Here is an 18,090-nt window from a genome sequence, read left to right on the forward strand (position 1 = left end):
TATCATATCTACACACAAGGACACAAGGCTCCAAATGTGAGAGAGAGAGTGCTCTAAATTTATTTCCTAATGTTCTCCAGTACTGAAACAGCACCATTTAGTGACAGACATTATCAGCATTCTGGTCTTTAATAATTTAGCACTGGTATCGCAGATCGAACGGTCCCTCCTAATAATCGCTCCACCCTGCCTTCACTGCGCATGCGTCATTTCAGAGCTCAGCAGCGATTCACTGATTATCACCTCATTTCTGCTTCAAACTGCACTCCAGTCATCATCTATCTCAGTGACAGATATCTGAAGCTTTTGTACAACAATCATTTCCACGGCAGACTGATTATCTCCTCATTTTCTGCTTAAAACTGACTTTAGAATGATTTAAGAGGTTTTACTTTGTCTGATAATGGTTAATAATTGCATTATTCCCTTTGATCACTTTGGGTGTAGAGAGTCAAGCTCAGATGAGCTGCTGTGGTCTCAAATAATGCGGCACGGGGACCCATTTAATACTGGGTCCCTCATCAAGAGTTTGATCCACGGTTACATTACCTCTGTTTGTCCTCTGACAAGACACTTCATCGGCATGGCTCCAGTCCACCCAGCTGTAAATGCTGACTATCATCAGCTGGTCAAGTAATCTGCATTGGACTGGTGTCCCACTGAAGAGGAGTTGTACAGTCTCATCCATTTCATGCCACAGAATCTGGAGATAAGTACGTATCAGCACCAGTGGCACTAAACATGTTTGCAAACGACGTGGTTCCCAATGGTACAAGCATGGTGTTTGTATACATCTTTGCCTTTACTCTTGTGTGTATGTTTGAGTGGTATTGAGTTACTTTGGCGTGATTGTATTAACAAAGGCTGCATCACCCCACCCCTAGCTGTATGTCTCCCCTCCAGGGACTATTGTAAATATTTGAGAGGAACTGTTGACATGAGGATCACACTGACTAATGGATGCACAACAGCGATTCAGTAGAGCACATGGGTTTGTGAGAGTGATGGTGACAAAGAAAGCTTTGAAGATGGAAATCGAGGAGTAAAGAAATGAGAGTAAAGGGACAAGGGGTGGTGAACTGCCAAAGAAAGGGTAATAATGGAAACAGAGACACAACCAGGAGTTCAGGGGTTAAAACTACATGGAGACAAAGAGGTGACGTATAAATGTGAGAGAATCACAACTGAAAATTAAAATTTGGCATTTAGTGGTCCTTAAATGTTTTTTTTTTCCCTCAAAGATTTCTATTTCTGGTCTAACAACAATCATAAATGAAAACTGAATATGAAAAACCAAACATGTTCTCTTTATATTTTCATGTTTTCCAAAGATGTGGCTCGTGTGCCTGACTTTCATTTTGATGAGTGGAATGGAAGAAGTGATGTGAGAGAAGGAGGCTGGAGGGGGAAACTTTCCATTCCAGCGCTGGTGTTTAGTTTGAGATTATATCAATATTGATAAAACTGTCTATGGTGCTGATTTCAACCAGATTACCTTTATTATTTTGAAAGAAAGTAGCTGCTGCTTTTTATGTGTGACTGTGTGTCCTGATAAAAGTGAATAAAATCAGTGTACACACAATCTTATATTGACTACGTTTACATGCCGTTAATATTCGGGTTCTGGTTTCTGAATCATTAGGAATAACCGTTTACATGCTTTAGCAGACAGAGTTACTCCTGTATACATGGTCATTGGTATCATTTGGAATATCCCCATCTAAACAGCGACGCACATCGTCCACTGGTGCTTGATTTGGTCTGGCGTTTGTGCAAATCCTGCTTCGTGTAAAACCCCTCACTACACACTTTTCTCAAACAGGCATTAATATTTTCTCATTTCTCTCCTGCAGGCTGCCTCTGCATCAAAACAGCGAACGTCGTCTCTGGACCTATTGCCAGATTTGGCGCAGCTACGCACAGAAGAGAGGGGGGCGGTGTGAGTTTACTGAGCCCGCAGACGGTAAGCGCATCAAAGGCAGAGCAATCGCGGTGATATGCCAACCGGTGCCGCCTGATAAGGACGCAGAACACAATGCGCTGTTCATCTCTGTTTCTGTGGTGTCCGGTGGACTGCGTGCGCCGCATACAAGTAGTTGCTGTACTCAAAAGACCAAGATTCCTTGCGGATAGGACATGTGCAGAACACAAAATAATGTTCCTTTCTTTGGGGATATCCCGATGCGCGTTTATATGACCTGATATTCGGGTTAGAAAAGGAGTAACCCAGGGGTTTTATTCGGGTTTTTAAAAACCGGAATATGAGCATATTCAGGGTTTTGCGGGTGTTTACATGGCCGTGCGCAATGAATATGAGCAATATTATTGCTCATATTCCGGTTATGAAAGGGTTATTGGCTGCATGTAAACGTAGTCACTGTTAGGGATGACTAGTTCCTTTAGTTTATCTCATGAGTAAAATCATCTGCTGAGGTGACGCCATGCAGTACATCCCTGCAGACTCTTGACCCTTTATTTTACATATTTGCCCACTCCCTGTTTAAGGGCATGTTACTTGATGCTGTTCTGCAGTGGTGCAGGGATAGACCGTGCAGCACATGCCATCGCACCGGGGCCCCGGACCTAGAGGGGCCCATGAATTTGTCTGAACTAATTTACATTATCATAGTGACACACACTGTGCACAGCGTGCATAAAAGTTACCCAGCTGATTCATTACCATGTAACCTTGAAGCAAACCTATCTCTGTCATGGTTTTCCATTTGGGGAAATAGTTAAGCGCAATATTCCAAATGGTGTGTTTTTAAATGAATAAATTTACAATAAAGAATACTCAGTTAAAAGAATAATGTAATGTTTGTTTGGGTATTACGTAAGATGCTATACAGTGATGAATGCTGGATAAACTATACACTGCCCCCATGTAAACCAATGACATAGCTAGATTTATGACAACTCCTAGCACCAAAGACCTTATGGAAAAATGTCTTCCTACAAGCATAAATCCAGCAGTAATAACAGAAAGGACAGAAAAGAAAGAGAAGAGAGTAAAGATGACTAAATGAGACAGTTTAGGATTTTCCAGTATGGCGAGTGGCCAGTGCCAGCAGCCCATTGACGAATCCAGGCCCAGGCCGCTCCTCTTGTTTCTGATGTTGCTGGTGACAGTGGCATCAGCTGAGAGATCGTTTTCCAAGTTAAAAAAGGTCAAGACACCTGAGGAGCTCTATGGGGCAGGAGTGGCTGAGTGGCTTAGCTATCCTCTCATTTGAAAACTCAAGAGCCAGGGAGTTGGACATTGGGGATGTTAGAGATGAATATGCCCAGCGGAATGCTCGCAAGATGCTTTTTCACTGAGACAAATAATTTTCAGGGAACTTGGGTTATATTATAATAAATCTTATAATAATCTGACTGGTGGGGTGCCATGCCACTTCCCTGTTTGATCACTGCTGTGTGTCAGTTTATATATATATACATATATAGTAATGGATTGGTAAAACAGTTGCATTTTCATTCCTTCTTATGAGTCAAATAATGTATCTGTAAAATTATGGTTATTATAGATGCAACATCTCGTCATAATCTCAATTTCAAGTTCAGATGCCCTGTGCACAATGACATGCAATGACACGCAGTGTTTTCGCATAGGTTGTGCAATGTTCACAAATAGTGAAAGAAATTAATGCAAATTAGTCTTTGCGCACTGGTGTGCAGCCGCACACACTTTATGCACAGTTTACGACGGGTTTACTCATTGGCTGACAAGAATGTTTGACTGGAATATCTTTAAAGTGTAAAAAAAAAAAAAGCATAAGATCTCTCTTCTTTCTTGTCATGCTAAAGCGTTCGTTTTATCTCTTCTTGCCTTAAGGTTTATCATGTGGGGGTGCACTCTTGATTTTGCAAGAAAAATGGTTTTATAATAATTTCAGCACCGCCATGAATTAGACAGCTCCTCCCCTGCTGTCTGATGCGATGATGAGGTATGTTGTCTAGATTCTTGTCCTCTTAAAAAAATTCTAAGACAATAACCAAGTCATTTATTTGATTGTAAAATCCAACACACTGTTGGTAAAAATCTATATAGACCCTATAGTCTGGGTAGGCGCGTGCATGCAAATGATTGTGCAAGTACACCTGATAACTAGTAACATGCGCATAGGGCCTGTCAATATATCTTGCACTGGGGTCTATACTGAGGTTGCTACGCCACTACTGTTCTGTCAAGAATTTTCATGCCATCTCATTCAGTGGCAGAAAATTGTCCCACTTTGCGATGCCATCTCTGTGTTGCTTTGAGTTGGGTACAGGGAAATGGGAGTAACTGGCTTTATGTGAAATCTGTGGCCAACATTATGGTTAAGATTCAATAAATAATTTCAATTTATTCATCTATATAGTGCCAAATCACAACAAAGCTGCCTCAAGGCGCTTCACGCAAGGAAGATCTAACCTTACCAACCCCTAGAGCAAGCACACAGGCGACAGTGGTAAGGAAAAACTCCCTCTGATGATATTGAGGAAGAAACCTCAAACAGACCAGACTCAAAGGGGTGCCCCACTGCTTAGGCCATTCTAACAGTTACAAGGTTTTTACAAACCTTTACAAAGGTGAAGAAACAGGAAACAAGAATTCAAAACAACATGACATAATAACAAAAGAGTATGTATTTGATAAGTCCATGCAGGCAATTATGCCTGTGCCACAGGCAGGGGTCATGCAGCAGTCCTCATGGCGTTAGTGGGCCATTAAGATGCAGCTTTAGGGCTAATTTAATGACCTCAACCTGTCAAAATGATAATATATTAGCAAAGAAAAAAAGAGTGAGGGACATGGTTGAAGGATGTTAGGTGTAGTTACTGAGAGAGACGAATGACTGAATGAATTTGGCCATGAAAGCAAAAGAAAGCAAGTCAGGGGGTAGCTTGAAATGAGCCTAGGTCTGGTGGTCACCAAGTCCACTGCGGCTTGTTACCAAAGACAAAGCCAAAACACTAAAAATTGGTCTTTCTTGGCTGATTGATTTTTGTGAATGTTTTCCAGAGTCATATCTCAGAATAAAAACAGAATAAAACCCATTCCTCTTAAAAAAAAAAAAAAAAGAAAAGAAAAGTAATGGGCATGCATGTAGCACTAATGCATTATTATCCAAAACTAACATGCATGGTATTTGAAAGAAATAGCAGTTGTGTCATGGATATTTATATTATTGTTACTCTATCTGTTCTGCTTTGTGCATATTGATGTCACATGTAGGTAAGCTCTATGTGGACCTGGCTAGGTGTGGGTCTGCCAAGTCTGTTATGTGATACATATAATTTCTCTTCACAGATAACATATATGTTGTCATACAGTTTTGTTACATCTTTCGTGACCTTCTGTGATTTAGTAGATCAAGCATTTTTTTTTCTTCAATTTACCTGGTTAAATCAGTTAAAGGTGACCCTGAATGAATGATGTAGACCCCCCCCCCCCCCTTCCCCAAGGTAAATCTGTAACGACATGCAGCATTGCCTCATTATCCAAACATTAGTCTCACATATGATCTTATTCTGTCCATATAAAATCTCCATCAGGCCACTCAATGTGGATTAAGCCCTATACTACTTTTACATGGGTAGATGGGTTAAGTAAATGTTACTAGGGTTTCTCAGTGTTGTTAGTTTATTTAGGTGCAGTCCAAATCTGTCATTTCAGCCATTTATACATTTTACGTGCTCCCATCTCATCAACAATTCCAGCACCTTTTACCTTCTGTAAAATGGTCCATAAAACTCACCTCAGTTTATATTAATCCAGTGTGAGTAGATACATCAGTAATATCCTGTGGAGAAGAACTTTTCTGATGTTCATCTCAGGTACTAATACTATTTGGGCCCCTTCACACATAGTGCAAATTTGTTCCATTTGCACAGTAAGTGCGAATGAAGCAGGAATCGTGTGCAAAACGTAATTTTGTAGCTGCCTCCAACGCCTCCTACACCTGTTGCTACAACTATTTGCGCATACCAGCGGCTGAAAGACAGAGTGTGTGCTGTGTGAGCCCATCGAACCCTATCGCAGAAGGTGTCAGCCAAATTCCAGCTGACACGCATGAACATCTAACACCGCTTGCATGACGATAAGAAAATGTGTGGCCATTCGCACTATTAACACAACAGTCAGCAGACAATCACTGTCGAGCTGGATGTGAAATTTGTCTAAGTGCCCCACGACTGTGAAATTGCCAAGTGTACGTATGGTGTGCCAGAGTGTCGGCTCCCCCTACAACACATATGTGCATGTGTTTTGTGCGCCCCCCCCCCCAAAAAAAACACATCTGTGCTTGTGGTTCATGCACCCCGCAGGCGAGGCATCTCTCATCTGATCACAGAGTGACATCTTGGTCTGCTGGCTGTCCACAGCTGTTAAGACATCTCAGGTCCTGGACGTCACAGCTTGTGTAGAAATACATAAAAACATATATCACTTTTGTGATGGGAGGAGAAACGGGCCGTTTCTCCTCCCATCTCCCATCTCTCCCATCTCCCATCTGAATGTCCATCTGGTAATCAGAGTGTTTGGGAATGAATCCTGTGGTGTTTTTTCTTTTTATTTAACCAGGGTTATTTAACGGCCCCATCATGAGTGTATGTCTGTGACCATGGATCATCTACAGAGCAGCAGACGGATCATATCTGTATTGCCCGCTTGATAAATGCAGTGTTTCTATGTGCTGTGTGGGTTTATTTCATTTTAAATATGTCCATCTCCTTCCTCATATCAGGCAGATTCCCACAACTTTCACAGGACTGCGATTGTAGCTCAGTGGTAAAGATTCTGACTGGCAATCAGAGCTTTTGGAAGGTGCTGGTTCGAATTCTGTGAGTGGCATGTAATATTTATTTTCAGCAGCTGCGCGGTGCTGAAATAAAAAGCTGTGTTCCCGCGTGCACAAAACCGTGGCAGCATGAATTTTTAAATTTTTTTATTTATTTTTTCTGCATGATGTGCCGCTGTTGGCAGTGTGTTCCCACACGCATGAACCATCGCACCGGCATCGTGCACGCCTGCCCGTTGGCGCAATGTTTTGTGGTACAATCATACGAGCTGTTTCGCCATGAGTCGCCCTGGAGTTCTACATATTCACACTATGTGTGAATGGGCCCTAAGCAACAGCTTAGTAGTTTTTGTGTCCCAAACTGCTTAGAATCTCAACCTGGTTTACATTTACCACTAATGCAGGTGCAATAGAATTCATGCAGGTACAACAAAAGTTTGCCAAGAGCTCTCATTTGGAAGATAGTCACTGCGTCAACACCAAAGATTTGACATTCACACGAGATTTATTGATGTACAATTTCTTTGTCAATCTCTTCGCACATATTACAGCTAGTCATTGAAATCATATTATCATGTTCATGTCAGCACTTCACCTCTGTGTTCCATCATTGTGCATCTTTGAACCACCTGTTCTCTACTGCACTCTGCATGCAGAGTAAAAAACTGGATACAAAATCAAGGAGATACAAAACATTTGTGTAGTGTTGGTATGAGAAATGGACAGAGCACCTGCTTTCGCACATGGACCAGCACTGCATGGAACGCACACCATTGCACAGAGAGCCAATATCCCCCCAATAAGAAATTTAAAGCAGATAACGTAAAGCTAGATGAAAGTGACTTTAGAGATTAATTCATTCCATTGTGCCTGATTGTCTATTTATTTTTGAGGTGTGACAGCATGTGTTAAGCCATGTTTACTGAATTTTCTTATCCCCTGCAAACTGGCTATAAATATTACAGACGTGCTGCAAGAAAGTTACACTGCTCCACTTCTTCATAAAAATTGAATAACTTCCAAAGAAGGCTTTATTTGAAATGAGTTGCCATGGTATCAAAAACTCATCAAATCCCAGTGTTTGGTTTGATCAATAGTGCCAGAAACAGATGCCCTTCAGATGTAGCCAGAGGAGGTGGTTCCATGGCATAGACTAGAGTTTAATTCTAGGTATGTTTACCCTGTTTGTGCTCTTGGATGAGACAATTCCTCTGCTTTGTCCCAGTTCACCTAGCCATAAATAGGTGCCAGTCTCAACAAGGAGAAACCTGTGATGGATTAGCATCCCACCCAGGGGAGTCATAGCCTTTCATCTGCTTAATCTCACAGAAACCAGAGCCACGAATTGGTCCATTGGGCCACAGTTGCCCTGTTAAAGATTACTTTACCATACTAACCTTATAACATCCGATTTATAAATGGACTGCATTTATATAGTGTTTTTCTATCTGCATCAGACGCTCAAACCGCTTTACACATCAATGCCTCACATTCACCCTGATGTCAGGCTGCTGCCATGCAAGGCACCCACTACACATCGGGAACAACTAGAGGATTAAGGACTTTGCCAAAGGGCCCTTAGTGATTTTCCGGTCAGGCTGGAATTTGAACCAAGGATCCTCTGGTCTCAAGCCCAACGCTTTAACCACTAGGCCATCATACATACGTATGCAAACCCTTTGCTCAACCTTTGGCAGCAATTACAGCCTCAAATCTTCTTGAAAATGATGTCACAATCTTACTGCACCTATGTTTGGGAAGTTTTGCCAATTCCTCCTTGCAGGACCTCTCAAGCTCCATCAGGTTGGATGGGCAACGTCGGTGCACAGCCATCTTCAGATCTCTCCAGAGATGTGAAAATGGGATTTAGTTCTGGGCTCTGGCTTGGCCACTCGAGGACATGCAGAGAGTTGTCCTGAAGCCACTCCTTTGATATCTTAGCTGTGTGCTTAGGGTCATTGTCCTGCTGAAAGCTGAACTGTCACCCCAGTCTGAGGTCAAGAGCGCTCTGGAGCAGATTTTCATCCAGGATGTCTCTGTACATTTCTGCATTCATCTTTCCCTCAATCCTGACTAGTCTCCCAGTTCCTGCCAATGAAAAACATCCCCACAGCATGATGCTGCCACCACCATGCTTCACTGTAAGGATGGTGCCTCATTTCCTCCAAACATGATGCCTCGCATTCAGGCTAAAGACTTCAATCTTTGTCTCATCAGACCAAAGAATTTTGTTATTCATGGTCTGAGAGTCCTTCAGGTGCCTTTTGGCAAACTCCAGGTGGGCTGCCATGTGTCTTTTACTAAGCAGTGGCTTCCGTCTGGCCACTCTGCCATACAGGCCTGATTGATGGATTGTTGCAGAGATGGTTTTCCTTCTGGAAGGTTCTCCTCTCTCCACAGAGGAATGCTGGAGCTCTGACGGAGTGACCATCGGGTTCTTGGTCACCTCCATGGCTAAGGCCCTTCTCTCCAGATCACTCAGTTTAGACAGGTGGCCAGCTCTAGGAAGAGTCCTGGTAGATCTCAACCTCTTCCATTTACAGATGATGGAGGCCACTGTGCTCATTGGGACATTCAAAGCAGCAGAAATGTTTCTGTGCCCTTCCCCAGATTTGTGCCTCCAGACAATCCTGTCTCTGAGGTCTACAGACATTTCCTTTGACTTTTTTGTGCTCTGACATGCACTGTCAGCTGTGGGACCTTGTATGTAGACAGGTGTATGCCTTTACAAATCATGTCCAATCAACTGAATTTACCCCAGGTGAACTCCAATTAAACTGTAGAAACATCTCAAGGATGATCAGTGGAAACAGGATACACCTGAGCTCAATTTTGAGCTTCATGGCAAAGACTGTAAATACTTATGTACATGTGATTTCTTAGTCTTTTACTATTAATAAAACAAAAATTTCAAAAATCTTTTTTCATGTTGTCATTATGGGGTGTTGGGACTAGAATCTTGGGAGAAAAATGAGTTTACACTATTTTGGAATAGGGCTGTCACATAACAAAATGTAGAAAAAGTGATGCACAGTGGTGTTGAATTTTAAATGTGTATGTGTACACAAATACACAAATTGTGACAAATTTTAAATGTGTATGTGTACACATATACACAAATTGTGACAAATTTTAAATGTGTATGTGTACACCTACACACAAATTGAGACATTGTACTTCATAAATAAAGATTTCCTTGATTATACCATAATTAGGGTAATTTATAGTGCTGGTTATAAAATGATTATGATGGCAATCAGGGAAACATTTCACAAAATATTGTTGAGAAATAGTCTTTTTCAATATATAGTTAGTTCAATAAAAGCATCAATTTAGGACAAACAATTGATTTTAATTAAGAGGACATATTCAGTTGTTTTTTTTTTTTTTTTTTTTTTCCAATTGAAAAGTAAAGCTTATTAATTTTGAGTGTATACTCACCACACATAAAAATCAATGTGCATCCTCTGTATCACTGGGATAGGCTCCAGCACCTCACGACCCTGAACTGCAACACATGGGTTCAGAAAATGGTTGGAAGACATACTCTGTCTTCAACAGTTTTTAATTTTCTCTTTGGTGGAGCCCACGGATGTTCTATTCTTTTGATGTCCAGCAATTTTCAAAGAATCACCTCCTGGTGAAATAAATAAATAAATATGAACACATTTTGCCAGCTTCTGCACGTACTGCAGACAAATCTGGTTTAGCTTAGCAGATCTAAAGCCTCATTCACACCACGACCGGCATACAAAAAAGCAACAGTGCTCATTTCTGGTTTGTTTTGTGAAGGACAATAGTAAAAGTACTTACCGAGTGTGTCATTGTCATAAAGTGCTCATTCACCTTATAGGCCTCTTTGTTACGGTGTTCCAAACTACCATCCTACAGCTACTGAGCAAAAGCACAAACTCCAGGGTAGGAGTGACATTTGAACCGGGAACCTTATGCACTCAAACCAAGCACACTAACCACTTGGCCAACACCCCTAGATTTCACCACCCAGCGAAATTTAATTAGGTGAAACTTCACACAATAATCCGTGTCACCTCTGTTTAAAGTTTCATCTGAACGATCATTTGATGAACAAAACTTTTGGACAAAACAAACATTTGGAGTGTCCTGATAACATTAAGTCATTTGTTAACTTGCTTGGCTTTAAAAGGCTCTATAAAAATTATTTCATTACTTGTTTAGCATTATGAATTAGGTTTATCAGTTTTGTTCTGTTTTTGGGTTTGTGCATGGTGTACTGTTGTTTGCATGGTTGTGTTTTGAAATTTTAGTTCAGTGATTAATTTATACTTTGTATTTTTTATCATGGGTATATGCATATTTTTATATACATACATATACATTTTTTATTTTTTTGCTTAAATGTTTGCTTATAAGCTTTTGCTTCTGCCTACACCCTTTCGGGCACAATAAATTAATTCATTCATTTGCATTTTGTGACATGTTGATAATGTAACGACATGTTTGCTGGTTTAAAAGTGGATTAAAATTACATTTTGTGCTCACTGGGAACCGCCAGTGGCGTTTTTTCAACCTTACATAAGGATAAGGGCAGAAAACCACCTACAACCAGTTATATCTGCTAACCAGTTAAATAAATAATTGTAAAATTTAGACTTTTTTTCTTTAACACTGGCATACAGCCACTATATTTCAGAGCAAATGTCAAAATAAACATTTATTGGCTCACTATAATAAAAGAAAACAGAATTCGCTGCTCCAGTCATAAAAAAGGGCATGTTAAGAATTCAAAGTATGAGCAATGCGGACGTTCAGCCAAAATAACCAACATGTCAAAGACAGAACTACAGTCCAAGAAATGTAATCTCAACAAGCCGAACAAAAAATGTTCTAAACTAGTTTTCAAAAAAGCGTCAGTATGCAGGGAAATCTTGAAATAAAATTCATTTCCTTAACACTTCAGAGTGGATATGTTCAGAGCAAAGGCTGGAATGATTCATTGATTAACCCACTAACTTGAATAATAATGACACACGGGGCAATTTATTTATTTAACTGATTTAAATAGTTTTCCAGTTCGAGGATACAGATTCTAGAATGTCAGTCTTTGAAACCTTGGGCAATCCTTGAAAAATTTAAGTGTCCTGGAGGGTGTCCGTGATATTCCATCATTGTGTCATGGTCTTGTTATAACCGTGGAGGGACTTTCAAGACATTCAAAAGTGAGAGGGAGGTGTAGGATTCTCTGCCAGGTTTTTAACTAAACTTTTGTGTGGGGTTTGTCAACTGTTGATTCCCTTGGGATACATTCTCAAATCCATTTTCTAAGAATGTCAAATCACTTTTACAAGTACGTACATCCCATTTTAATGATGCAAAGATCTCTAAATTATATAAAGGTTGCTGCATACTTCATCAGAGGACATAAAAGCAATTGGCAAAAGATGCTAAAATCAATGACCTGCTGTCATGTAAAGGCTTCTTTTTCTTCAGCTGCTTCTGAGAAATTGGGAATTTTTAGTTTTTTTGTGATTCATCTTTCATTGTTATTGTTGCCTCGCATGCACGTGCAAAATGTATAGTTATATAGCAGCTGAGTGGATCCTTGTCATTTGATTGGTGGCTTGTATTTCACGTGACATGGATTATTCGTACCATTTGCCATTGTGTTTCATTGACCGTGCAATAGTTCTTTTATAGTGTGCAATTTTGGTGCTATATGAAATGTGCTATTGCATGCTCCGTCCACCACGCATGCTCACACCACCGGGGGCGGTGTTTAGCCAGACATGGCGGAGTTTGTTTTGCTGGCGGACAGTGATTTGAAGGTGCTAATTGATGGTGCTAACACTTCTAACACACACACACACAAAAACAAATCCACTATGCTGTAAGCCATCTGGAGGCATGAAGAGCTGTTAGGATGAAGGAGATGACATTAAGTGGAAAGCTGGACAAATTTCGGACACGGTTTTTCACCAGGGTGAGGAACGCAAGCGGCAGTCTGTACTGAATTTAGTACAACGGTATTACATACTACATCGTCAGGATTATTTTAAGTTGACTGAGAACAATTTTGGGCTCCTATTTAAAGCTTGTGTTGGACTGTTAAGCACCAGTGATGACCACCAAAATGTAAGTCCTTTTTCTGCTGTTTATAAATTAAGAAAATATTAAATGACAAGGATCTATTTTTACCGTTATATAAAACAGTTAATTAATGTTTTTTTTCATTCTTTCAATGGAACGAATATTTCACCTCATGAAATATTTCACCTTGTTGAATGGCGCGTTCCATCTTTCACTTCATTGAATGGTGTGTTCCATCTTTCACCTAATGCAATATTTCACCTCACTGAATGGCGCGTTCCATCTTTCACTTCATTGAATGGTGTGTTCCATCTTTCACCTAATGCAATATTTCACCTCACTGAATGGTACGTTCCATCTTTCACCTAATGAAATATTTCACCTCGTTGAATGGCGCGTTCCATCTTTCACCTCATTGAATGGTATGTTCCATCTTTCACCTAATGAAATATTTCACCTCACTGAATGGTACGTTCCATCTTTCACCTAATGAAATATTTCACCTCGTTGAATGGCGCGTTCCATCTTTCACCTCATTGAATGGTGTGGTCCATCTTTCACCTAATGAAATATTTCACCTCGTTGAATGGTACGTTCCATCTTTCACCTCATGAAATGTTTCACCTTGTTGAATGGCGTGTTCCATCTTTCATCTCATTGAATGGTGTGTTCCATCTTTCACCTAATGAAATATTTCACCTCACTGAATGGTACGTTCCATCTTTCACCTAATGAAATATTTCACCTCGTTGAATGGCGCGTTCCATCTTTCACCTCATTGAATGGTATGTTCCATCTTTCACCTAATGAAATATTTCACCTCACTGAATGGTACGTTCCATCTTTCACCTAATGAAATATTTCACCTCACTGAATGGTATGTTCCATCTTTCACCTAATGAAATATTTCACCTCGTTGAATGGCGCGTTCCATCTTTCACCTCATTGAATGGTATGTTCCATCTTTCACCTAATGAAATATTTCACCTCACTGAATGGTATGTTCCATCTTTCACCTAATGAAATATTTCACTTCACTGAATGGTACGTTCCATCTTTCACCTAATGAAATATTTCACCTCATTGAATGGTGTTTTCCATCTTTCACCTAATGAAATATTTCACTTCACTGAATGGTACGTTCCATCTTTCACCTCATGAAATATTTCACCTCGTTGAATGGTACGTTCCATCTTTCACCTCATGAAATATTTCACCTCATTGAATGGTGTGTTCCATCTTTCACCTAATGAAATATTTCACCTCACTGAATGGTACGTTCCATATTTAACCTCGTTGAATGGTACGTTCCATCTTTCACCTCATGAAATATTTCACCTCGTTGAATGGTACGTTCCATCTTTCACCTCATGAAATATTTCACCTTGTTGAATGGTGCGTTCCATCTTTCACCTCATGAAATATTTCGCCTCACTGAATGGTATGTTCCATCTTTCACCGCATGAAATATTTCACCTTGTTGAATGGTACACTCCATCTTTCACCTCATGAAACATTTCGCCTTGTTGAATGGTGCGTTCCATCTTTCACCTCATGAAATATTTCACCTCATTGAATGGTATGTTCCATCTTTCACTTCATGAAATATTTCACCTCGTTGAATGGCGCGTTCCATCTTTCACCTCATGAAATATTTCACCTCGTTGAATGGTGCGTTCCATCTTTCACCTCATGAAATATTTCACCTCGTTGAATGGCGCGTTCCATCTTTCACCTCATGAAATATTTCACCTTGTTGAATGGTGCGTTCCATCTTTCACCTCATGAAACATTTTGCCTCGTTGAATGGTACGTTCCATCTTTCACCTCATGAAATATTTCGCCTTGTTGAATGGTACGCTCCATCTTTCACCTCATGAAATATTTTGCCTCGTTGAACGGTGTGTTCCATCTTTCACCTCATGAAATATTTCGCCTCACTGAATGGTACGTTCCATCTTTCACCTCATGAAATATTTCGCCTTGTTGAATGGTACGTTCCATCTTTCACCTCATGAAATATTTGGCCTCGTTGAATGGTATGTTCCATCTTTCACCTCATGAAATATTTCGCCTCGTTGAATGGTACGTTCCATCTTTCACCTCATGAAATATTTCGCCTCGTTGAATGGTACGTTCCATCTTTCACCTCATGAAATATTTCGCCTCGTTGAATGGTACGTTCCATCTTTCACCTCATGAAATATTTCGCCTCGTTGAATGGTACGTTCCATCTTTCACCTCATGAAATATTTCGCCTCGTTGAATGGTACGTTCCATCTTTCACCTCATGAAATATTTTGCCTCACTGAATGGTATGTTCCATCTTTCACCTCATGAAATATTTCGCCTCATTGAATGGTGCATTACTTCTTTCACATCATGAAATATTTTGCCTCGTTGAATGGTATGTTCCATCTTTCACCTCATGAAATATTTTGCCTCGTTGAATGGTACGTTCCATCTTTCACCTCATGAAATATTTTGCCTCGTTGAATGGTACGTTCCTGTTGGGAAAGTGTAAGACACGGACCCACAAAAGGGGGCGTAAATGAACGGACAATAGAGATGCCAATGAATACAATTTAATATTGCAAATGTGCACTACAGGTCAAATACTGCTTTAGTCTGTCAATCAAAAGTTCCACAAGAAGGTGACGTGTGGGCAGGCCCGAGGATAGGAGACGCCTTATCCAGAGAAGAGCCGGGACCCACAAGGTTCCACCGCCAACAGAGACCTGCAACACACCGGAGCCGCCAAATCCCGAGTCCCCAGGTGGCCACTGCTCCCAGCTGTCAGATCTGGTACTGCTGGCAGGAAAAACAAACAGGTTACGGTGTGTGAGTGTACACCCAGCAACAGTCAGCAAAAATCACAGTTCCTTCCTGAGGAAAAAAATCCACCACTCCCAGAAAATAGGAACACTGAGAACGTGCAGTACCAACAGTATACTTCGCGATAAGGAAAGTGAGGAGTGGAAACGCCAACTCCTTCCAACTTCCACAAACCCAGCTCCAAGCTGCGAGTATACCAAAGGTTATGACTGCAAAAATCAGTAGCAATAATTGTGCGAATGGCACAAAGCGGCTGAGTAAGTTACCTGTGTGGTAAGCTGATAACTCGGCAGAGTAGTGGTCTCTCTTCCAGGCTTTTATGGTGAATGATGATGATGGCTGATGTCTGACAGCTGTCAGCTCCAGGCTCCTGGGGCTCCTGTGAGGCGACTACGCCCTCTGGTGCCTGAAACCCGACGACAGGCAGGGCGCCCTCTGGTGATGAGCCAGCAGTACCTCCTCTTCGGGCGGCCCACACAACAGTTCCATCTTTCACCTCATGAAATATTTCACCTCATTGAATGGTGCATTACATCTTTCACCTCATGAAATATTTGTACCATTGAACTCATAAACATCCATTATTTGTATATACTGTACACCTGCCAAATTAATATACAACACTTTCTTGACTGTTTAATAGTAAGATAGAAAAATGGTGCACCCCTCAACCAATCTCTTCTTTTAAACAACCCAGAGAGTCTGCCTTTTATCACAGATTCACTTGTTAACTTCATCAGCTTCCAGACTCAATTATTAAATTATTCACAGTGAATGTTGGAAGAAAATACATAAAAAGACAGATCAGTTTCAGATGATCATTTGTTAGACTGTCCGATCATCAGCTCCAGTTCCTTTTAAAGAAAACACTGGCACATTATTTATTTGACAGTGAAGTTAATCCTCATATCACACTCCAAATTGAAACAAATCAAAACAACAGTTGTGTCCTTCCCAGTGACTCACAGACGGGGTGAGCAGGGGGGCAAGGGAATGTGTCACTTGCCAGTTGAATACAACAGTCTGTGTTGTTGCCCAACTTGTTGTCAGTAAAGAGGCCATGGCTAGTGTGTGTGTGTGTGTGTGTGTGTGTGTGTGTGTGTACGTTCATGCATGTGCAATGTTAAGTGTTCCAGGAATCAAAGTGAAATGAGTATGGGGAAACTGCTCGAGTTCTAAAGGACTTTAACTATGTGCTGGAGGACAAGCACCCCCCCCCCCCCCAACACACACACACACACACACACACACACACACACACACACACGCATACACACCAAATAACCTGGAGCCCTGGGGTGAACCACAGAACAGAGCAGCAGCTGCCTGTGACTAAACAAAATGACTAGTGCAGGAAAAACTGAAGCCATTTTAGGTTTTAAAGCATGCCGCTGAAATCAAGAAGGTCTTGGGTTCAAGCCCACCACTGCCCAGTTCTTGTCTGTGTGGCGTTTGCATGTTTTCCCTGTGTTTGTGTGGGTTTCCCTCGAGAGCTCCCTGGTTTTCAAACGTGCACATCTTCTCGTAGCGTTGGCTCATTGTGAATACTGTCCTGGCTGGCGGCACGACATTAAACAAAAATCACATTCATTCTTCTTGCACACAGTGATCTAGTGTGGATCAGTCGTGGCACCCCGAGCAAACAGGAGCAGCCAAAAAAAAAAAAAATACTTATTTCTATAATTTGAGAAAATTTTCTTACTATGTTTAAACTACATATGTGGTAGTTTGCAAAAAATAATTTCCTTAACACTGCACAGAGGATATAGTCAGAACTTGGGCTGAAATGATTCTTTGATAAATCCAGTAAATTTTCCCCAGGGGACTGATTTAAGCCGCACTCTCAAATTTGTAGATATAAAAATATAAAAGATGGCCACGGTCTGAAACTTTGTCCATACGATGGAAAACCTTAGTGTCGTTATAGTGTCTGTGATGAACCAGGATATTCTGTTATTGTTTTATAAGTGTCATGTACTGTGTGTCATCCAGTTTTTGGTCATGCCTTGGTTGGGGTTCTGTTTCTTTTCTGTGTAGTTCCTGCATTGTTTGAATGGTCTGATTGGGGGAGATGTTGGTTTGTGCTGTATTTGTGATTTCTCTTGCTGGGTGTTTCCTGCTTGGGCTTCTCTGTCCCTATTTCTCTTGTCTGTCTCGCTTGTTGCTTGGTGGGGGAGCATCACACTCTGTCTAGGCCACACCCTGTTCCGGTTCTTTCAAACAGGTGTTCCTAATCTGTAGCTCACTACTTGGTGTATTTAAGCTTCACTGGTTGCACTGATAATTTGCCTGATTGTTCCACCTTGTGCCATTGCTTCTAGCTCCATTCTTTTGTATTGTTTAAGTCCTGCTGCCACGTGTGTTTTGACCCTCTGCCTGTTTTTCTCGACCACTCTACTCGCCT

Source organism: Thalassophryne amazonica, chromosome 17 (assembly GCF_902500255.1).
Source record: "Thalassophryne amazonica chromosome 17, fThaAma1.1, whole genome shotgun sequence".
Classification (NCBI taxonomy): Eukaryota; Metazoa; Chordata; class Actinopteri; order Batrachoidiformes; family Batrachoididae; genus Thalassophryne; species Thalassophryne amazonica.